At 41.0% G+C, this 24353-nt stretch overlaps 2 long non-coding RNA genes across 3 annotated transcripts; one reads left to right on the top strand and one right to left on the bottom strand.

The window, feature by feature from the left end:
- Positions 1-19186: 19186 nt before the first annotated feature.
- LOC125294928 lies at positions 19187-19649 on the bottom strand. The gene is made up of 3 exons (XR_007193584.1): positions 19519-19649; positions 19370-19441; positions 19187-19278 (listed from the first exon to the last, which is right to left on the bottom strand). It is a non-coding gene; the product is annotated as an uncharacterized LOC125294928 (long non-coding RNA).
- Positions 19650-22114: 2465 nt separating this feature from the next.
- On the top strand, positions 22115-23918 carry LOC125294929. 2 transcript variants are annotated; one of them, XR_007193586.1, is made up of 4 exons: positions 22115-22251; positions 22422-22580; positions 22781-23372; positions 23505-23918. It is a non-coding gene; the product is annotated as an uncharacterized LOC125294929 (long non-coding RNA). The 2 variants fall into 2 exon arrangements; XR_007193585.1 differs by having other exon boundaries at positions 22781-23918.
- Positions 23919-24353: the final 435 nt, after the last annotated feature.

Genomic DNA, 24353 nt, shown 5'->3' with positions numbered 1-24353 from the left:
GTGTCCATTTTTTTTTCAACCCACTTTTAACTTCCAAAAAAATTACGTCTCACTGCAACGATGCGCCATCTAGTGGACAAACGACTACTTATCGCCAATACTGAAAATGCAGCCATGATGATGATGATGATGAATATTTTGGCTTTCTTTTGATCCTATTGAATTTGTAATTATGTATCGGCCGTTCTAATACCGATAGTATGTGGGTGCCTGTGTGTGTGCATGTTTATATGTGTGCACCGCCATTTACAGGCCAATGAGTGTACAGTCACTAAATGTACACATAACCTAATTTTTTTAGCCCCCCCCATGGCCCCCCCATACCCCCAGAGAATGCCAGGTCAATCATACACATAAAATTTGGTGCAGTTCTGAACATCTTAACTGAAGATAGGGGCGATTAAAGCAGAATAATATTGCATTTTCATTTTTTGACCGAGGTATGGGGCAAATCACAAATGAGTGATTATGAGCCAGGTTGATGTGGGCCCTTGAGACCAACATACCATAAAAGATTCACAGAGAACTGTGTCTGCCCTACCCTCCTTTCGGGGGGTCCAGTCCAGCGGGGGGGCTGCAGATCAAAACGAAAAACGATGGTTCCATGCTATCCATATGGGGTTACATGCCCACCAAGTTTTGTGTACCCCGGTCTTTCAGTGTCCCGGGAATCCTTGTTGGTGTACGTCACTAAATGTACACATAAATTATTTTATTGTAAGGCCCCCATGAACGAAAGTACACAAAACTTGGCATGCATTCGGAGGGTGTCATAATGATCCTACACTTTTTAATTTCGTGCAGTTTTGACCTTGTCAGCCAGAGATATTGTGATGAAAAACACCTAATTTTTGCTTTTAATTTTTTAACTAGGTGGCGCTATACATGAAATAAGTGGTAATGGGATGGGTTGACATGCCCCTTAAGACCAACATACATAAAAAGGTGGACCTCCTAGGCCCTACGGTTCTCGAGATATTCACAGAAAACTGTCTCCGCCACCTACAGGCCAGTTGGTGTATAGTAACATAAATTAATTTATTGTGTGGCCCCCATGAACGGAATTCCACAAAACTTGGCATGCATACAGAGGGTTTCATAATGATCCTACACTTCCAATTTCGTGCAGTTTTGACTATGTTAGGTCACAGATACCTTCAATTACAACACCTCATTTTTACTTTTTTGTGTTTAACTAGGTGGCGCTATACATGAAATGAGTGGTTATGGAATGGGTTGACATGGCCCCTTGAGATCAACATACAAAAAAAAAATGGTCCTCCTAAACCCTACGGTTTTCGAGATATTCACAGAAAACTGTGTCTGCCCTACCCTCCTTTCAGGGGGTCCAGTCCAGCGGGGGGGCTACAGATCAAAACGAAAAACGATGGTTCCATGCTATCCATGTGGGGTTACATGCCCACCAAGTTTCGTGTACCCCGGTCTTTCAGTGTCCCGGGAATCATTGACGGAAATTTGGGCATGCGAAAAAGAAAAAAAAAAAAAATCTGACTAAACCGGACAACACCTGATTATTATGGTTTTATTATGACCGCCGCTTCGCTGCGCGGCGGTCATAATAAAACACTTCACAGCTGCTAACGATCATTCTCCACAACCATGAGGATTGGTAGGCTAAACGGTCGTTCGTCGCCTTTTTGCTTCTTATCGTAAAACCAACTGTTAGGGCTTACACAAGTGGTCGGCATCCCAGTCAATATTTGATATTAAAATTTCTAGAAGCTATTTACTCTGCAGTGCCTTCCCAGATAGCAAACATACACTGGGACGGAACTGGGCCACACCTACCACAACGTCCGGCACGGATCTGCATAATGGACCTGATCCGGCGTCCAAACGCACATCGGTCCAAAATTGGTCTGGATCCGTTTGACGGATCTGGTGCCAATAAGGGCTAAGACTGGCCCAGTTCCGTATGGTAGTCTGTGTTACTGACGTGTTCCAGATCTGTTTATCATATGCAATACGGGTCCGCTTATTGTGTGTGGTACGGAGGTAATTAGGGCTAATTATCCTGAAAAATCTGTTTGCTACACATTTGCTAACAGGTTCGTTATAGGTTCACCCAGGCTAAAGTTCACAGTAACGTTTTCCCAACAGCTCAACTGATAAACATAAGCTAGGCTACAAACACAAGGGGGGTAAAAAAAACTTTACATATAAGTGTCTTTTTATTTTTTTATGCAACAACCTGGCTGTAGAAGTGCAATCCCAGACAAAGTTTAAGTCGTGTTAATTCCACATTTATTCCTTTTTGCAAATAGGCTAAGTCACAATTACACTCGTTTTTTATCATCAGTGATCCTGTTAGCGTCATCACTGTTTTTTTCCAAAATAGTTATTGTGATAGCTGTTTTGCTTAAGTTAAGCTAGTTGTTGTTGCTGGAAAATAATAGTAGTTATCAATCGCTCGGTTGCTTGTTGTTGTCTCTGAATAAACCAACAGAGATAAAAAGCAGATACTACCTTGAAAAGTTGTGCTGTCCTAGTCCAACCCCAGGCTGGCAAATCATGTCAAAAGATTGATAGTGAGCAAACCAAAGGTCCTTGATTAACATTACTGCTTGGACTTCTGCATGCGTGGCAAGAATATGGGGTTGTTTCATAGCACTGTTAGATCTGACACAAACAACAATTGACTACTTTTACCACTGCTAGGTAATAATAAAAATAATGAAACGAACATATGATCAATATTGAGCCAACTATATCTTCTTTTCCAGCCTTACTGTAGAAATTAAGTGGCCATGGGAACATAGTGCACCCCCATGGTTTCTAAATTTGTGCCATTCCAAAATACCTTTTTTTTCTTTAGCAGCCAGTTGATAATGAAGTAGGGAAAGGACAGTCAATTTAGAATCAGCACCTTAATTAATATCATTACCACCTGGGTCTGCTGTGAAAAAATGGTCCTTCGCTCATATCCATTATCACAGGTTTGGGCCAAATCAGTGTTTTGTATTTTAAACGCATCTCCTGACTTCCAGTTGAGTTGCGGAAATTGGACCTGGGACAAATCTGTAAACCGGTGATAAAACAGCATTGCTAGCAGAGCTGAAACCTGTATCGGGAGTAGACCTGGCCCACAGTCAGATACCGTATGTCCGCTACAGGCGGATCTAAAGGCTTTTATGCGGATCCGGCCCAAAGGAAATTGCTATCTGGGTTGCCTACCATTCTTGCCTACCACTCTAGTTGTAAACAAACAGTGACATAACATTAGAACGGAGGTGCAAAACCTTAATATACAGAAAAACAGGCTTAGATGTGGTGGACTCTGCCCAGCTTCCCTCATTGTCAGGCCATGATTTATCACAGGATCCACCAAACTTGCTCTAATATCATCTGAAATATTGTTCTGTGCATAGCCTCGTCGACCACATCCTACTCCTCTCTCTCTTTGTCTTCCTCTACCTCTTGCTCTCCCTGCCTCCATGCTCGCAAAGTTCTCAAAATCGCTCAACTGAGGCCTATTTGTGACCTTGCTGATTGGTGTTCAGTTTTGTAAGTAAGTATTTTCAAGTGTTTTTAATCACCCAATGTGTTTTGTATTTTGAATAGATGTGTTGTCCCAATGGTACCCCTGACATTTCATTTATGAACAAAGTGTCTTGTGTATGAAATAGTGTGTAGTGTGCAGGAGCAGTGTGTTGCAGAAAGGTGCAAGTGTGTTGCAGAATTGGAACTAAAGTGCAAAGCAGCGCTTTTGTTTAAGGCAAGCAGCATATATGAAGTCTTTTGTCACAGTTCATAATCATTGTCAAACCAACAATCCTCAGTTTTTTTTTAGAATGATCATATCAAATTTGCAATTAGCTTCAAGCCACAATGCGTATAAAACATTCATTGCAACCTTTGTCTTTCTTTAACACTGTAAATGATCTCAATTGTCACTCACCAATTATGGCCGAGGGTCTCTGTTGACGGCGTGATCTTTGAGAGTGTACTCGTTCTACTGCACCACCACCACGATCCTGAGTCTCTTCATTGGAAGTGATGCCACAGCTGCGGCAGCGCCCCCTGCTGAATCTGGAGTGCTGCTGCACATCCGTGCTGGAGAATAAACTAGTGAGCTCCGGGTCTGCAGAATCAGTGTCCATGGTTAGGGGTCGCAACTCCCTAGGAGACCAGCCCTTGGCCAATTCCATGACTCAGGTGTTGTCCAGTGGATAGCGGCTGCGATATGGCTTCAGCTGATCATTATGAACCGCTTTGGTCTTTGGATGCAAGCTAGGCCTGGCGTTTTTGTCAGCATATATGTATACATATTTCCATACTTTCACGTATATTAGGGATACAAATATGCTTCTAATTTGATGACACTATGTACTTTCACTGATATTAGTGGCGCACAACTGTTTTTTAACTAGGTGGGAACAGTGGCCTCTGAAGTAGGCCTGCACAGTGCAATTTCGAGGGGGAAAAGTCTAAAAATGCCCATCTCATATGAAGTTAAGGAAAGAAAGAGAGAGAGGAGCCAGACGTGGATGAAGACGAGGATGTGGACAAAAACGAGGACCAGTGCGGAGGCGTGTATCAAATATCAGGGCTACTTTGGTGGACCATGCGATAAATCATGACCTATCCATAAGGGAGGCTGGGTAAAGAGCCCTAACCTCAGTCGCTACACAGTAGCGCCAATAATACAGGACATTAAGGACAGGACATGGAGAACAGGCATATCTTCAGATTGTACTCACTGTATTTGTCACATGATTATGTATCATATTACAGTACTAACTGTACTGTACAAAAATGGGTAGTGCTGTAAAGTGTATGTATGTGAGATCAAATTTATGATCATATGATAATTTTTGTTTTTTGTAAGAAAATGAAGAAATCCCATTATGAAAAGGGTAAAAAAAATAGAAACAAGAATTTTGATCATTGGTGTTTATTTCTTTGAACTTAATCAGAAAAGATGAAAGTGATTGGAATGTAACAACTTTGTAACTTTGTTTGGGAATAGCAGGTGCAGAAAGACAACATTTCTGCACACCTACACTTAGACACGAATACTTTGTGTGGTGTACTGCGTGCCACTCTTGACAATTGTGATGCCATTCCAAGTAAAGAATTGCATCAAGCTTCTGAAGTCTGAAACATGTAGGCTAGTCTTTGGCCTTTATCATCAGCTCGACTATCGAAATAGAGACCTATAAGGATGACCAGAATGCTCCTTCAGGACATGGCAGACTAGTTTAGTTTATTTGTTTAGCACAAATTAGTACATCTGTGCAAGGCGGGAACGAAGCCTAGAGGCTTGTACAGAGTTCCACACCTATTGCCAAGTCATGTTAACATATTGACATGCAGGCTAAACATATAAATAATCTGTTTGATCCACAATAAGGAAGCATCAAAAGCAAAATGATTAGGATCAAAGCAAAAAATAGGAAGAAAAAGACATGTCAACAATGGATGTAAAGCAAGAAAAGAAGAATCAAAGAGAGAAAGTTTCAGGTAGACAATAGATGGTTTTTCAACTGTCTTTTAAAAGCAGAGAATGATGATATTGATCTTAGCTGTGGGCTTAGCTGTGGGCGGTTCACTCCACAGCTTTGGGCCTCTGAAGGATATATTGAACTGGTGCCTAGAAGTACGCGTGCGTGGTAGAAGTAGGTTGTTGTTTCTATACCTAGTACGGCATGACTGGGTGTTAGATGTGGAAATAAATATGTTCTGGAGTGTGACTGGAAGATCTAAATTTCTGTAGAGGAACTTATGGACGAATAAGCATGTTTGATATGGATTCACTTTATCAATGGGGAGTAAGTTGTATCGCTTAAAGAGTGGCAGTGTTGGTGTGTATCTATTTGAGTGAGAAATTAGCCTAAGAAATTTCTTCTGTATGGTTCATAGTTTATTGAGGTAGATGGGATAAGTAGCTGCCCAAACAATATTGCAATAATTAATAAATGGGAACAGAAAACTATAGTACAAAGTGAGATAAGCTGAGGAGTGAATTAAGGGACAAATCTTCCTCAATATGCCCAGCATCCTTGCAGATCTTTTGAACACTAGGTCAATATGATTAGACCACTTTAAACCACTGTCGATTATGACCCCTAAGAATTTGGTTTGCTGAACAAGTTCGATTTCTGCATTGCTGATATAAATTTTAGCTTGCTCTTTGGGATATTGTCTATTTGTGTTACAAAAGATCATAAAGTTGCATTTTTTCACATTGAGGGTCAGTTTGTTCAATTGAAACCATTTCTCTACAGAGTGCAATTCATCATTAACATTATTGATAAGTGTATTAAAATCTTGGTGTGAGGCTATGATGTTTGTATCATCCGCAAACAAAACTGGAAGAACATTAGTGCATGATGATGCCATGCCATTAATATAAATTAGGAATAGTAAGGGACCCCATACAAAATCTTAGATTTTTTTTTTGAGGAAAAACTGTTCAAGCAGACATATTGTTCTCTGTTAATGAGATAGTTTGTGAACCAGATAAGGGCTGTACTCTCCACTCCATATCTATTGAGTTTGGCAATAAGTATGTCATGACATACTGTATCGAAGGCTTTACTCAAATCAAGAAAGACTCCAAGAGCAAATTTCCTGTTGTCAAGAGCTGATGAAATGTAATTTACAAGCTGTAGAAGGGCATGCTCAGTGGAGTATTTTTTACGGAAGCCACATTGGTGTTTATATAATATGTCGTTAGCTGATAAATGATTGGAGAGTCTGGAGTAAATGAGCTTTTCCAAGATTTTTGATATACAGGGTAAAATTGATATTGGTCGATAGTTGCTAAATTCCTTGGCATCACCTGATTTGAAAATTGGTATAACTTTAGCAATTTTCAGATCAGGGGGGATGATCCCAGATTGTAAAGATAAAGCAAGGATGTGAGTGAGAGGTTGGATGATGAAGTCAATGGTTTCTTTAATGAGAATACTTTTAATGCCATCATGTCCATGGGCTGAGTTCTTTAATGCCATTGTAATTTCACGGACTTCCTGTAGGGTTGGGGGATCAAAAGTGCGGAGTGTAGAATGCTGACCCTTAATCATAATACACAGATTTATATCAGACCCTTTGATGTTTGATGCCAGTTCAGGGCCAATATTTGCAAATAAATCATTGAAGCCATTAGCAATATCATTTGGGTTGGAGAGAGCACCTTCCTTGGTATTCATCTCCATTGGAGTAGTTGATGGAGAGTTACTGCGATTCATTAAGTGGTTGATGAGGTTCCAAGTTGTTTTAATGTTGTTTGAAGCCTGAATGAATTGTTCTGAATAGAATTTCTTCTTGGTTTTCCTTACTGAAGCTGTAAAATTATTTTTGCATTTCTTATATGCTTCAATATTAATGAGGGATGGGTTTAATACCGATTTATAAAGTTTATTTTTCTTTCGTGAAAGCTTCTTTAGCTCAATTGTTATCCATGGTTTCCCCTTAGAATAATTGTTATTGGAATTCTTATTAATCAAGGGAAATGAAATATCAAGGGCAGAGTTAAAGAGCTTGAGAAATAAGTAATAGGCTTTTGTTGCATTTTTTAACGTAGGAACCTCATCCCATGATATAGAGCTAATGGCTGACTTGAAAGAATCTAAGTTCTTTCTGGTAAATTTACGGACCTTAATTGGTTCATTGAAAGTTACGTTAGCCTTAGGTGAGTCATTATGGTGAATAAATTGAAATACTGGAAGATGGTCTGAAACATCACACATCAAAAGGCCTGAAGTGACCACAAAATCAAGAGAATTGAATAAGATATTATCAATAAGAGTAGCAGATGACATTGTAATTCTGGATGGCTTAGTAATAAAAGGAAGAAAATTAAAAGAGTAAAGTGCATTTAAAAAATCAGCTGTTAATGTGAGGTCACCTTTAAGCAAATCAATGTTGAAATCTCCAACAAGGGCACATAGTTTACATTCTTTGTTTATTGCATCTAGAGTGGAGTTGAGTGCATCAATAAAGGTAGTGATATCGGAGTCAGGTGGTCTGTAAATACTGCCAATCAAAATGCTTTTACTATTAACTTGCTGACAACATGGGATTTTTGTACCCCAAAGTGGACAAAAAGAAATTTTTGCAGACCTGCTGTGGAACCTGATCCTCATTTTTAAGCCTGTAAACAAAAGACCTGCTGCGCCGACTTGTTCCTTTTGGGACAAATAATCTTGCTGTTGGTAGCTGGGTGATGTTACCAGATTGTTGCGATCTAAAATGCCTGATTTCGCGACAACTTTTCTAAAAAATTGCGATGGAAGTTGCGGTGTTTTTAGCTGTTTTTTGCGAAGAAATGACAGAAAATCAAGGTAGGCCTACTTTATTTGTGTAAATACTTTGACTGGGGTAATTCACAAAGCAGTATAACCTTTCGTAGAACTGTCCAAAAAAGACAGCCCCCTAAAAAGATGGCATCATGTCATGTTTCAATACATTCATATATGTTGTAATTCATATTAAGTTCATATATTTGTAATAATTCATATTCTGTGACTTGCATAATTACTAATAGCCAACTAAGTATCTAGTAATTTTATATTGATTTAAACTATTAGACTACACTTTTCTTTAATGTTATTACATTGGTGGTGTGTACGTCTAATTGACTGCCTGCCACTTTAAGGACGTGTCTAAGTGGATTGGAAGGCTTGCATCTCACTGTGTTCGGCTACGAGTGGAAATAACTTTATATGTGGATGGAATTCGGGATGTTTCTATGTCATTAGTTAAAATAAATGTTAAAAAATAACTCGAATGAAATCATTCTTGGATCACAGAAGAGGTAAATGTCTTGCAATGTTATTAACCCGTTTAATCCCAACGGTCACAATTGTGACCGTACAAAAAAATCTTGCTCTTGTGCCTTTAAAACTGTTACTGGATGAATTATCAATACATTTCTCCCAAAAATAGAAACCTGAAAGGGTCTCAGTTAAATATGTGCAGTGTTAAATGTGTAGTGTAATTTGTCACATGGCCAGAGCTGCTTATGTTTTGGTTGCACCCTGACCAGAAAATGTCCACCCAAAAGCTCCCAAACTAAAGCTTAGAAAAGTATGTTTAAGTAAACATAGGACAAAGATTTTTGGTACACATCATCTTTAAGGTGTCTAGTATGGAGGGATGCAATTGAAATATGTGAACTTTGTTCAGCGTTCTCATAGCATGAGTGAACATGATAACGGTCACAATTGTGACCGTTGGGAAACAAAATAGTCCAATTTTAGGGATTTTCACACATCTCATTGTACAATCATCTAATTTCCACTAAATTCCATTCAGAGATGATATGGGGACATTGTCCCAGGTCTGTTCTTTACTTTTAAATTTGTATCACATGGCATTTCTCAACATGGCCTCTGATATTCTCTATTATATTTTAAGTGTGGCAATTTTTACATAGAAAATCCATACCACACTATTATACATAGCTATTGTAATAGCTGATTTTCTATGCTGTTCTTAATTTTAATTTCACTTTCAGTCACTTCCTGCACATATCCGATCTAACTGACTGCCCAGATTTTACAATCACACCTCAAAAACAGTAAATCATTATACTTTTATTATTTTACATTATATTACATAATTATATTACATAATGTCACATATAAACAAGGTGGTGGGGGGTATAATCAACTTGCCAGTCAGCCTGTTGAAGGCATATTGGCTGAATTTATGCAGAGACTTGCAGTAGATATGAACAACCTTACCAGAAAATGTATTTCCCACCCCTTTTCTCAACAATACCCCTCCACTTATGTACAGTAAAGGGCCTCTGCCACAGGTACCAGTCAGACGAACCAGAAGCAAAGCTTCATGTGATCAAAAATAAAGATCAAGTGTCTCAAGAATCTGCTCTCACACTATTGTATGTCCAAATTACAGAATATTTCCTATTATGCATTTAGAACCTTACTTAATTCAGTGGTACAATTAATCAAATTTAGCAATATAGTGGATATCACACCCCTCTGACACTAGATTAGGCCAATAACTGAGGTCAGAGCAGGCTCATATGCTCCTCAGGTTTATATGTGATGGGATCATGGGCAGGTGTCCCGTGTTCCCCAGGTCAAGCATTGTATGTTTCCAGGGTCCTCCAGCTTTATAAAGCACATATTAGATACCCAAATGAGCATAGGTCCCAGGATACATAGGACACTGGGAATATAGGGCCTTATGAAGATGGCAAGTTACTTAGTCGTATGCTGTGATGAAAATATGTTTAACAGCACTCACCAAAACACACCTCCACTTGTGTGTTTGATGCCAGACAGGCTCATATGGTAATGATGTTGTATATGCATTTAGAACTTTAATTAATCCAGTGGTAAAATTAATCAAATTTAGCAATATAGTGGACATCACACCCCTCTGACACTAGATTAGGCCAGTAACTGAGGTCAGAGCAGGCTCCTATGCTCCTCAGGTTTATATGTGATGGGATCATGGACAGGGGTCCTGTGTTCCCCAGGTCAAGCATTGTATGTTTCCAGGGTCCTCCAGCTGTATAAAGCACATAATAGGTACCCAAATGAGCATAGGTTCCAGGATACATAGGACACTGGGAACATAGGGCCTTATGAATATAAGGCCTTTGGAGCATAGGGACCAGGTAACATAGGTTCACTTCATTTAGTGACCTGAACAATACCACTGAGCAAAGGAGACCAATTGCTGGTCCAATGGAAAGGCAATGGCATTGGAAGTATGGCAGTAGACTTGCAGGACAATCTGTTGTGTAATTAATTAATTAATTAAATAATGAATTATAAAATTAAATAATACAATAAAGACTTTTTGTAACATTTGTGATTGCTGTTGTATTGTAGGGTGGTGTTGTTTACACTATAGTAATAGTGTGATATAATACCTTTTCTATGTAAAAATCGGCACACTTATAATAGAGAATTGCAGAGGCAATGTTGAGTATTGTATTGTGATACAAAATTAAAAGTAAAGAACAGACCTGGGACAATGTCCCCTTATCATCTCTGACTGGAATTTATTGAAAATTAGATGATTGCACAATGAAATGTGTGAAAATCCCTAAAATCGGACTGTGTTGTTTCCCAACGGTCACAATTATGACCAAGCATAAAAGACTCCTTTTCACCCACTTTTTCAGGAAAATTTGAAAAAATAGTAATTGATTACTTCAAAGGGTTACTCAAGACACATGATTTTTATATATTCAAGTCTGGGAAAAATTTGGGATTAAACGGGTTAATTTCTATGATTTTGGTAGCACTACACAACTGAGCCCACAAGCTAGCAAACATGACACGAGCTAAAAGACATCTCCAGGTGTAAACGTTGCCAACGTTTGCTCAAACCTAAACATAACATCTTATATTTTTAAGTTGACTTCACTCTATTGAAACACATTTTTTGACTGTTTAGGTTTACTATTTACCTCAAAATCAAAAATATTTTATTTGTATGATGAAAAAAACTACTCAAAAGACAATTTCAATGCAGATTCCATTTATTTAAGAATTCCATTAGAATTCTAACAGAACAACATCCCCAGCAATGCGGTTAATACAGAACATCAAAGAAATAACAACATTTTACCACTTCAACAAAGGTAATAATACTCAAATAACAAAATAATAGGCCAACATAAATAAAAGCGAAAAGCTCCATTGCTTGCTTGAGTATTAACATGCTGGCAGTACCAACCATGAGATTTAGAAAACAGAATGCTTACTCATCCATCATCAGCAATTTATTTTTAAGGCTAAGCAGCAGTCTAGGAGGTAACCGCTTCAGGTCTTCCAAACCCATTATAATTTTTTGAATGAAATTAAATGTGTAGGACAATTGCTTTGGATAATCGAGATGAAGTGCACAAATTAAGCCAAATAGCCAAATTATGTCTCTGTCAACTCTGCTATATCACACACTACAATATCTCCATCAAGAACTATAGAATGGATAGCAGGACCAAACTTCACAAGGGAGTCTGTATCACCCGAGACAGTGAGAATAGCTACAGCTGCATCGGAGAAGGCTGGCAGGTCAATTTCTTCTGCCTGAAGAACATGACAGTAATTAGTTAATGAGTAGAGTAGTCAATGAAAAACACTACATGTGTATTTAATATAATATGAAATACCAGTGAATGAAAAGTTAAGGTAAAATTCCCAAATATGACATTCTTGGTGAATTACTATTGTATGATTTAATTGCTATTCTGGTGGCTAGGAAGATAGTTGTGGTTGTTGTCTTTTGGCTGCAAGGTAGTATCAGAGAGGGCTGAATAGAAATAGAGATATATAGAGAAGACAAAGTAAAAAAAGAAGAAAGAGTGAAAGAGGACACACAATTTAATCAAAAACTTACATTCCAGGTCTTAAAAAATCCATCTTCCCACAGGAAGATGGGAAGGGCCTGCAGAGTAATTTTCCTTCTGCTGTTGACATTGACGTCTTCCTAGAAAGACAGAGGGATTGTGGGGTAATGGGAAGACAAATCAGCAGAATATTAATCCTATGCATATATTAAATAAGACTATAGTACAGCTGACATGTAAATACAATATTAACTCCTTCACACTCCTGATATGCAACCTCCTGCTCTGTCTTTCTATGAAATCGTGAGAGATGAATGTTCAGTGCATTAATAGACTGGAATGAGCAAATGCATGAGTGGTGTATGCATGGTAATGGGCTGACCCTTGAAAACTGACTGTGATTTAACTAATAATGGCAAAGTAACTGAGCCTGTGTCTCGGAAGAGGCGTCACATGACCTGCATAGCCAACACATTTTGAAAATGCCACATAAAATAAGTCTAAGGTCTCATCCCTTCTTTGATACAAAAACATCACTCAACCCTAGCCTTTGTGTATCCCTGTGAAGAGATGCAAAGGGATAACATTAGGCTAGGCTATTCTCATTGGTAAATAAATGCTTACAAAATATCCCTATAACTTATAATAATATAGGCTACACGTTGGCTACATTGTGACACTAGTAAATGGAGGACAAGTAAGTTATCACTTACCATGGTGTGATGGTGAACTGAAAACTGGCACAGAACTGAAAACATGTCACACAGCCATCTGGTCCTGAGGGGAAAAATATTATGAACAGTATTATTTCACTTTTTTGAACAAAAGTCAGTCAGACAGTCTCTTCATCTCTCTGTATAGGCAGGCCTATCACAGTCGGATGTTGCCATTGATCATGCTTAGGCTATTGTCAGCAGGGCTTGAAAACAAAATTATTTTTCAAACGTTCCGTTCCGAACGGTTCAGGTAGGCCTATGTTTAACGTTTTCATTCTTGCATGCGTTCCGCCACCAACATATCGGTCCTGAACCGGTTCGGAACGCAAAATATCGTTCATTCTTAAAGTTCCGGCAGTGTTTGGCGGGCCCATCAAGTCTATTTTTGTGGACTTTACCTGAGAATAGACGTAGGCTACTCATTATTTCCCCTTGATTTAGCCTATACCGTAGCTATGCCCAAAAATAATAAATCACAGGCGGCATCCAAAAACATTCAGATGGGCTATCCATCCCATAGCCTACAGACTTACTGTAGGCCTAATCAAAAGTCAGCTTTATTGTCAATTTCTTCACATGTTCCAGACATACAAAGAGATCGAAATTACGTTTCTCACTATCCCACGGTGAAGACAAGACATATTTTACCAATTTAGGTCCACAGACAAACATAACATTCAAGTAAACAAAAAAGTAAGTAAATAAGAGGGCACATATAATAATGAAAAAATAAGAGCAGCAAAATGTGGTTGAAATTGTGCATAGACAGTCAATAAAAATACTAGTGCAAATTCAGGCCAATAAAAGGCTTGGGTAGTTCTGTTTGACCTAAGTAAGAAGAAAGTGGCATAGTGGTGCAAGTTATGTAAGAGCAGCAGAAGTGTTGTGTTTCAGGACAACAACACCAGTTGTAAAGTGTACAAGTGTGCAAGTGTGCAAGTGGAGTAGTGCAGGCGGCCATTTTTGGGTCCAATGTCCAGGATGTTATGTAGCTGAGGGTGGAGGAGGGAGAGGAGGGAGAGAGTTCAGCATCCCACGGCTTGGTGTATGAAGCTGTTGGTGAGTCTGGTAGTCTGCGGGGAGCCGCAGGCTTCTGTACCTCTTCCCAGAGGGCAGTAGATCAAACAGATTGTGAGCGGGGTGACTTGCATCACTCACAATTTTGGTCAGCCTATGGGTGAGGTGGGTGGTGTAAATGTCCTTCAGGGAGGGGAGTGAAGCACCAATAATCCTTCCAGCTGTGTTCACTATGCTGCAGGGCTTTCCTGTTGTATTCAGTGCAGCTTCCGCCCCACACAGCGATACAGCTGGAGAGGATGCTCTCGATGGTGCCTCGGTAGAATGTGGTCATGATGGCTGGTGGAGCACTTGCTCGCCTGAGTTTCCATAGGAAGTACAGGCGGCTTGAGCTCTCTTAGCCAGTGATGCAGTGTTGGTGGTCCAGGAGAGGTCTTCACTGATGTGCACCCCAGGAATTTGGTGCTGCTCGCTCTCTCCCACCACAGCACCGTCGATGGTCAGTGGCAGGTGTTGGGTGTGACCTCTCCGGAAGTCAACAACAATCTCTTTGGTCTTGCTGACGTTCAGCAGGAGGTTGTTGTCCCTGCACCACGTGGTCAGATGGTCGACCTCCAACCTGTATTGAGTCTCGTCGCCCTTGGTGATGAGACCCACCAGAGTTGTGTCGTCAGCAAATTTCACTATGTGATTGTTGCTGTAGGTTGCAGTGCAGTCATCGTCAGCAGGGTGAAGAGCAGCGGACTGAGCACGCAGCCTTGGGGCCCCCTGTGCTCAGTGTGATGCTGCTTGAGGTATTGTTGCCAACACGTACTACTTGGGGCCTCTGACAGAGGAAGTCCAGTAGCCAGTTGCAGAGGTAGGTACTGAGTCCCAGTTTGTCAAGTTTGCAGATGAGTTGTTGTGGTATTATGGTGTTGAATGCAGAACTAAAGTCTATAAACAGCAATCTCACATATGAGTCTCTTTTTTCCAGGTGGGTGAGGGCTGGGTGGAGGGCAGAGCAGATTGCATCCTCTGTAGACCGCTTGGCTCGGTATGCAAACTGGAAGGGGTCCAGGGTGGGGGGGAGAATGGCTTTGATATGTGACATGACAAGCCGCTCAAAGCACTTCATGATGATGGGTGTCAGTGCCACAGGGCGGTAGTCATTGAAGCAGGATGGAGCAGTTTTCTTCGGCACAGGTATGATGGTGGCAGCTTTGAAACATGATGGGGCGATGGCTTGCTTCAGGGAAGTGTTAAAGATGTCTGTGAAGACATCCTTAAGCTCCCCCTGCACAGTCCTTCAGCGCCGCGACCTGGGATGTTGTCTGGACCTGTTGCCTTACGGGTGTTGATGGCAGCAAGTGTCCTCTTCACGCTGTCGGCAGAGAGGCACGGGGCTGCTCATGTAGAGGGGATGGGTCTTCTGTGGGCAGGTGCTGTTTTGTGCTTCAAAGCGAGCAAAGAAGCGGTTCAGGTTGTTGAGCAGAGGGATGTTGCTCTCACAGCTCTGTGGCTGGGCTTGTAGTCCGTGAGGGCCTGAATGCCCTGCCATAGGCTTTGTCGCGTTCCTGCTGTCTTTGAAGTGGGTGGTTATCTTGTGAGTGTATTCCTTTTTGCTTCCTTGATGCCACGGGACAGGTTGGCTCTCGCTGTTTTCATGCCAGCTTCATCCCCAGCTCTGTAGGCTTTGTCTCTGGCCCTCAGCAGCCTGAGGACATCCCCTGTCAGCCATGGCTTCCAGTTAGCCCGAGTGATGATGTCTTTTGTGTGGGTCACATCATCGATGCACTTGGTGATGTAAGAGGTTACAGTGTCTGTATACTCCTCTATGTCTGTCCGTTGTTGTAAGTGGCTGCCTGCTTAAACATTTCCCAGTCTGTTGTGTCAAAGCAGTCTTGAAGAGCATCGGAGGCTCCCTCAGGCCACACTTTTACCTGCTTACAAACCGGTTTGTTCGCTTTTACCCTTTGTCTGTATGCGGGCATTAGCATAACAGTGATATGGTCTGAAAGTCCAATGTGGGGGAGGGGGGTGGCTTTGTATGCTCCTTTGTGTGCAGTGTAGACCAGGTCCAGGATGTTATCTCCTCTTGTTGGAAAATCAACATGCTGGTGTAGCTTTGGAAGTACAGTTTTGAGATCAGCATGGTTAAAATCTCCAGTGAAGATGGTGAAACCGTCTGGGTGTGCTGTCTGTTGTTCACTGACAGCCTGGTACAGTTCACTAAGAGCCTTCTTCTTCTTATCGCTGTTGTTGTTGGTAGGCGGGATGTATACTGCGACTAGCAGAATCGCAGTAATTTCCCTTGGCAGGTAAAAAGGACGGCACTTTATGATCATAAACTCTGCCAGTGGTGAGCAGTGTTTGCATACTACTACAGTGTCCCGCACCATTCGTCCACGGATGTAAACACAGATTCCTCCTCCTCGTGATTTACCTCCCTTTACAATGGCCCTGTCTGCTCGATAGCATGCTAGCTGCTCCAGTTGTACAGCAGAGTCCGGAATGTTGTCATTTAACCAAGTTTCAGTGAAGACGAGCACACAGCAGTTACTTACTGTCCGGTTCGTTGATCTCAGCAGTCGTATGTGATCCATTTTGTTGTCCAGTGATCGTACATTTGCCAGGAGAATGGATGGTATTGCTGGGCGAGTTGGGCTAGCCGCTAGCCTGGCCCGGACGCCTCAGCTTGCCCCTCTTCTGCTTCCTCGCACACCGCTTCCGGCGCTTTCTTTCGGGGAGGAGTAGCAGGCGAATCGGTGTTGTTGCAGGCGGGAGTTCCTTTAAGCGTCTCTGTTGCAAAGTCCAGAACGCTGCAAAACTTGCTTTTGCAGATGTCAATTAAAACTGCCTGCTGTACTTGTAGTAATGCACGTGGTAAGACGAGACGAACACGTAAAAACTTTCGGACAAACACTTTTTAAACGAACAAAACACCGTACGGTTGGGACAGAGAGAGGTCGCTGCGTGTGTACGCGCCGCCATCTTGGAACATCACCTTTAGCTCTACTCTAGAATAATACACCCACACCCAGTCAATGTTCCATGTTTCAAAAATGTACAAAGTGTCATGAGCTCTCTCTCTGCCTGGTAACACGCCAGCTGATTAAAGTCTGATGACCTCCACCTGTTCCTGCTCTGCTCTGCCTCACCCTCGTTTACCTACCAGCTGCACTGCATTCACCACTCATCATGCCCGGTATATAAAGCCTTGCTTTTCAGTCCACACTTGTCAGATCGTCTGCAAACCCGCACCAGTTACCTGCCTGTCTTGGAAAACGACTCTTACTCTTTGCCTGTGAACCCAGACCCGCTCGACTACTTCTTTGATCTCCAGCCCGGTAATCTTGACCTGCCTTCCGTCTCTCTTCTCACTAATACAGCCTAGCCCTTGACTGTACTGCTGCTTCGTTTCAATTGCTGTTGTGTGTGTGTGTTTCCCCAGGACTTCCCGGATCATCCAGCTCCTGCCATTGCTGCTCGGCTATTGGGGAACACACACACGCAGACTCTTGAACTCCCGAACCCCTGAAACCCCTGTAACCCCCCAACCCTTAAATAAACATTCTAACGTGACGCTTTTGTGGTCCTCGTCCTGTTTGGTGTCTGACACAAAGTTTATTAGAAGAATTATACACATAACAGAATTGCCAGTTATGTGCCAGAATTGTCAATGTGTCAGTACAGCTCAGTACATTCATAGACTCCAATAAAACAGCGTCCTCTAGAGTCAAAAAATTCGACAGGTCACAGAATTTGGTGCAACACCGGGCTGTCACTGACATCGTCAGATCTGAACCAAAATCATAACATGAATGACAACCTATAAAAGCTGCATACCATCTTAATATGGCTTTCACCTTGCTTTGCTTCCAATTGCATACTTTGAGCAGTTTGTCTGGCCAGCTAAGTGGTGCTAGCCTATGTTCTCACAAGCTAGCTGAAGTAGAATACAATCGAAAATGTATCATGTTTTTTTAATTAAATTCATCATATTTTCGGTATGTTCTTACCTTGCTGATGTCTTCGTTTCAAGGCCATCTCCACCAACAATTTTCCACGAGAGTAAGCCATTGCGCTATTACAGAGTGTGTTGTTGCGAACTATTTGTTTGTCAGCAAATGCCACGATGAACGGTAACAAATAGGCTAGGTTATGTAGGCGAAGTCATATCGTGGGGAGTTTATTATTTTGTTTTGGCAAGTAGCCGTATAATAAGCGGGATAATGTATAGAACGCCGGTCGTGTCGAGTTAGGCTCCTTTGTCGAGATGAGCTACCGTAGCGTAAATCGATAGCACGGACATATCGAGTTGCGCTGCCTATCGAGCTGCGCTACTGTACGAAGTTACATACGCTAGTGCCTACGTAGCCTAGGCTACTGCTTTGCCTTCCTGCTTTTCTCCAATGACCGTGGTGTTTGGAATTATTCGGGCTTTTCTAATTTAAGTTGTCTTACAAAGGCAGCACAGACACCTACGTTTCATGTTTGTTTTTATAAATTAAGGCGAGACACGGCAGATGAAAAAAAAAAACAATTTACACATTTAGGTGTTTTTTTACAGAAGCGTAGGCTATTGCTGCCACACTAAAATAAATAAAAAGGCCCAGTATCACGTAATTACGTGAAACGTTTCATGTTATAACAATATCTTTTTCACGTTTTAACATATTTATGTTATTAGCCTACATGAAATTATCACGTTATTTCAAGATTAGCCTACTAAACGAGGCCACGAGAGCTAATGCCTGGCATTTAAATGATAACTAGTAGTGTCTATGAACTTGCGCCCTGACTGCTATTACACAATGCTGCTTGATGAGTGTTTGTTTTTGTGCCGCTTGATGTTATCGTTGGTCTTCTCATCGAGACCATTAGTTTGGGGATGATATGCAGCCGTGACACTCCTCTCGATCCCCAACAAATTGCAAAGGGTTGTGTTGAGCTGGAAAAAGAAAACACATTTGAAAAAAAGACAGAACCAAGCAGAAATTGGTATTTTACATGTGAACATACACATACATCATTTACGAATTCCCTTCCTCTGTCCGAAAGAATTCTTTTGGGGCAGCCATGGCGGTATATCATGCTGCAGAGATGCCTTCCCACTTCAGCTGCTGACTTATTCCTTAAGGGGTAAGCCTCTACCCATTTAGAGAAATAGTCAGTGACTGTCATGATGTATTCATGGCCAGCCTTGGTTTTTGGTAGTTGGCCCGTTAAGTCAATGCCTACCAACTCCCAGACAGCAGACACCTGTGAATTGACGTAAATTAAATCTATTTACTCGTTAAACATTATTTAATTGGTTGTGTTGTTGTATAATCTGAAGAGCAAATAAATTTACCTTTATACACTGTAAGGGTTGCACAGAGGTCAGTGGCTTCCCAACCTTCTGGCATTTGTCACATTCCAGTATCTTTGAGAAATGAACTATTAGTTTATTGGCTACAGCTTCGACAATAGTTCAAAACAAAAAAATGCTCAAGCACATACCCATTGTTCAATGTCAACAGACATGCCATGCCAGTAAAACCTTGAACACATCGCCTTCAATGTCCTTACGATCCCCCCATGGCCACCCAACGGTGAGTCGTGAAACTCTATGAAGAGCCTCCTGGTGTCTTCTTTACTTTTGACAGCTCGTCTTGTTCCCGCAAAGAAGAGCTGTCCTTCTGCAGATATGTAAACATTAATTAAACACATGGTGAAACTGTTTAACAAATCAGTTATGCAATTATGGAATTGTTAGGCCTAATAAACAAGTATGGTGCCCCCCAAGGATTTCCCACTACTTTGTTTTAGTACAAGAACTTTATTTTGAATGACATATACAACAATGTTATATTACGAAAACAGGAAGGGGCAGTACAACAGTGTCCCTATCTAAAAAAAACCAAACAGGTTAACAATTAAGAAATAGAATACATTTTAAGTCAGAGAAGAATCAGAACATTTAAAGTGAACAAGTGTGTGTGTGTGTGTGTGTGCAGACGTGTGTCCACAAAGTCCATTTCATACATTTGCCATAACATTTTATCATTTCAAGTGAACCAGTGAGTGTGTGTGTGTAATGCGTGTGTGCGTGCGTCGTCTTTGTGCACACGATGTGTCCACAAAGTCCATTTCATACATTTGCCTATTTAACATTTTTTTTAACACAGAACATTTTAACGTGTGTGTGTGTTGTGTTGAATGCCAGTAGTCACTCTGTAGATCCACTTTCAGCTGAAACAAAAAATTAAGATGGAGATGTGTAAGATTCATTTTTTTGTAAGAACAAAAAACTCTCTAGACATGTGTGATATATGTTCCATCCAGAGCCATAGAAAAAGAGAGTTGCGACACTCCCATAGACTTCCATAGGAAACAATGGCGGCGCCTTTTTCACGCTACTTCCGCTTTATGCTGAGCTCAACAGTTCCAAACTTTGACATTCACGGCTGTAGCCCCATTCACTTCCATTGCTTTCTGCCTGATATTGTCAGTGGTAAGTAGACGAATGTACGACGTTTTTTTAATTGTCATATGCATTTCCTATACCAACTGCACTAGTAGATACTGGTATTGTTCTTTGAGGATTTTGTGGTGCTTGTTTAACTGATATTTATAGCTTAATTGTTGACCGAAATTTCAAAGCTAAAAGTTAGCCTGCAAACCTTGATTTGGAGAGAGGCTAGCTTAAAGATAATGTTCCTATGTCAATAATGAATTTCAGACAAAACACACTTAGTTAGGCTATGGTAGTAGAGTAACGTTAGATAATAGGTAGGGTTATCAACGAGTTTTGAAAGTTATAATCCTAACTTTACTTGCCGAACCTGATGGCGTTAGCTAACGTTAGCTAGTCAGCTCACTCACATTCGAAATGCAATGAGGGGGGGAACCGTAGGATAACGTTAACGTGATCTTTATGAAATACATGTCATTCAGCATCAGGTGTGGTCGTTATCAACGAGTTTGTGATTAAGTTACTGTTCTTCGTGTTAAAAGTGGAAGCAATTAATGGGACAATATTTGCTTTAGACCTGTTGTAGCTTGTTAGCTTGCCAGACATAAAATCTTATGGCGCTATGAAGTGAACCACGAGCTGAACTTGATCAGAACATGACATGAACTCGGGTACATCACTTGTGAACGACGGAGGTTTCGGTTATGAACTTCAGGCCAGGGGAGCTGTAGATGTAAACACTGTACTGTACTGTACCGCGTGTCACCTGCCTTCTGTCACTTGCCTACCCTGTCCTGTCCTGTGCCACTACCACTGTTCTAACCCGGGACAGTGGCACGAGACAAGAGCGTGGCCGTGGGACAGTGGCACGTGTGCAGTTCAGTATCACTTTTTGGCTTCAACTGCTGTTGTTGGATGTCAGGTTGCAGTCAATTTATTCTACATTTTAATATACATTTCTGAGGTCTATATCACCACAGCAGGTCGATGTTCTTAAAGGAATAATTTTCATTGCAATAACTTTGCAGATGCTGAAAGTGACATGACAAGAGGACATTGGCTGTCTTTAGGTAAATGGCCCTTGTAAGTAGGATATTTTTTTTTACCTTGTATTGATAACTGTGAAGTGTAGTCAGGTTAACAATGCTCTAAGGGCACATATTTGGTCCATCCATAGAATCAGAACAATGTTAGCAATTATGTAGTCTAGTTAGCTGTAGTGGCTATACTGTGATATGTAGTCTTGTTAACTGTAGTGGGTATACTTTAATCAACCACAAATGTTAATATGTACCCTTGTCTATTACACCTTTTTTAATTGTCCTACAGTTTTACAGAGAATTGCTTTAAAAAGGTTACCAAGTTGTTAGTCGCTTTGGTTAAAAATGCGTAAGCCAAATGTAATGTAATGTAATGACAAAAGAAATGCATAAAACGTTTTGTAGATTTGTACAATTACATACATTTATTAAACAATTACAAAATATAATTGGGTAAGAGACTTAATGAAATTAACACATCAGATCTAATTGGTTATTATTTCTAATAAAGATGTTTAGTGACCAACACATGTACAGCAGGTACCTCATGACACAAACATGTCAGTTTTCACAGCCCTGCTTTTGTCTTCCGCAGGGACCGGGTTGACAAGTGGTTATTGGAGTGATTGAGTGGTGGTTGGAGTGAGGAATAGGCTGCTAGAGGCTGCTGGAGCAACAAGACTCCCTGAAGCTGAGACTGGAAAGGGCAGGCCAAGTACTTCCATGGCAACAAGCAAGGTGGGAGGCATGGGTTTAGGTGCAGAAGGATTTCGAGTCTTCCTTGCCTTTTTGCTTTGACTCTTGCTTCCAAGATGGTCATCATCCTGTCGCTTTTTGTTCCTATCAGCCCTAATTGATTTTGCTTCAATACGAAGCCTCAGCCTGATGTATGTGTTGACAATTTTTAGTTTTAGGTCATGGCATGAAGGCAGTGTGCTGTGCAGGAGCATGGCCTCTCTCTGTAGTAGTGCCACTGCTTTGGCTGACTCCATAAGGGAATCGGTCGTCCTTGCCCGGAACAACTGCTCCACTTTGCTGATGAGATCGAAGGCCTCTTGTGATGGACGGTAAAGGGCACCTCTCTTGAACTCCTTCAGTTGTAGCAGTACGCTACATTTGCTAGTAGCACCATCATTGCTATTGTCTGCAACAGCATGCTGGCATTCCTCACAATGCGAGTTACTGATTACCCTCTTAACAATATATCCTGCAAGGTAATATAATACACAGGCATCTGTTTTGGTTAAGGTAGGTGTTGCTGTTGCAGGTGTTGCTGGGTCTATCAGTTCCTCCAGCCTCAGACCAGGACTGCAGATGGTGTCGAACCAGTGGTCTACCTTCTCAAGGAACCAAGATGTGAGGTAAGACTGTGGCCGTTGCTCCTCCTCAGCCAGGTATTTCAGGCCAGCACTGGTCGCTCTACTGAAGACGTGTATGGCAGGTGACAATGACACCGAAATTGAATAAATATGTGCTGTTGGGGTCAGATCTTTGAAAAGTTGGGATCTCATTTGTCTGCTGCATTGAAGTTGGTCAACAACAAAAATGGGAATGATTTTGCAGTCATGAAGGATAAATTGGTATGTACTGTGTCTCTGTGTTAAGGGCCGTTCACACCAGGAACTGTAACGATAAATGCGTCCACACTGACCAACAATAACAAAAGTCTCTCCTTGTGTTGATGAATTTGCTGGCTAAAGTTCAATGGATTCTGATTGCCTGTCAGCTTTTTATTCTCAAAATAACTCTTGACAGATATAGTTGGGAATCACATTTTTAGTGTTGTTATCATTATAGTTCATGTGTGGATGTAAGGTCTGGCTCCCCCAACCGACCTTGCAGAGGTCGGCCGTGTATGGGTATGTAAAACTCTTGCTGGTCTCTTTGGTTTCTGGTAATAACTTGATGTGGCATCTGTGAATGTCTTGTACCAAGTGTACACTGACTGTTACCGGCTCTCTCCATTCTCCACTGTGCCTGTTCTTACCTAGGACCAAGGATGCAGAGGACAAGATGGGTGTGCGGTATGACTGAAATGATCAGAAAAGGTCAGAAGAGGCCCTTACACAAAGGTTTTTCTTGATCCAGCATCAGCATCTCCAACACCTCCTGTAGCACTCCAGCCAAATGTGCTACCTCTTCCTTACATTAGCCCTCTTGTAGGTGTGCATAGTGTATGTAGAGCATCCTTTCCACATTGTGTCTTCGGTTGTTCACACACAATTATTGTTCAGACTTGGGAATCTAAAATGTTTTTCAGAATGTCTTTGAAAATCTAAATGAGTGTCTGCCCTCCTTTTTATGTTGCAGTCTCACCATCTCCCTCACAGCCTTTTTTGTGTTTTGTTCCTGTTCTTGTTGTTGAAACACACTTATTCCACACATTGCAAATTTAATAAACAAATCTAGTGAAAACCTAAAATGTATCAGTCATCCTTTTTATGCTGTTATAAGTGCTTTATTGAAACCGTTGATTGCTTTATTAAAACTGAGTTACAAGTGTGTTATCAAAACAGTGGCTGTCCTGAACAAACTGTTAAACAAACTTACTTTTAACACAGCTGTTGATTGTGAATTGTTTATGTACTTTTGACATATGTTTATGGCTTGGTCTTAAAATATTATCAAGGATGAGTGGTGGCCACCTTTAGGCTATTTGTTCAAAATTAACTAATGACCAGATTGAATGCATTGATCAAACTTACTTGTAACATATAAGCTGTTACTGATCGCCATTTATATACTTATTTGCTAGATGTTTATGGCTTACTCTTAAAATTGTCAAAGCTGTATGTGGTCGGCTTACATTTAGGGTGGCCACCTGTATCTCCTCAAAAGAG

The sequence above is a fragment of the Alosa alosa genome, chromosome 5 (genome assembly GCF_017589495.1).
Source record: "Alosa alosa isolate M-15738 ecotype Scorff River chromosome 5, AALO_Geno_1.1, whole genome shotgun sequence".
Taxonomy (NCBI): Eukaryota; Metazoa; Chordata; class Actinopteri; order Clupeiformes; family Clupeidae; genus Alosa; species Alosa alosa.
The sequence above is the reverse complement of the archived record's forward strand: the minus strand, read 5'-3'. Positions and strand labels throughout refer to the sequence as shown.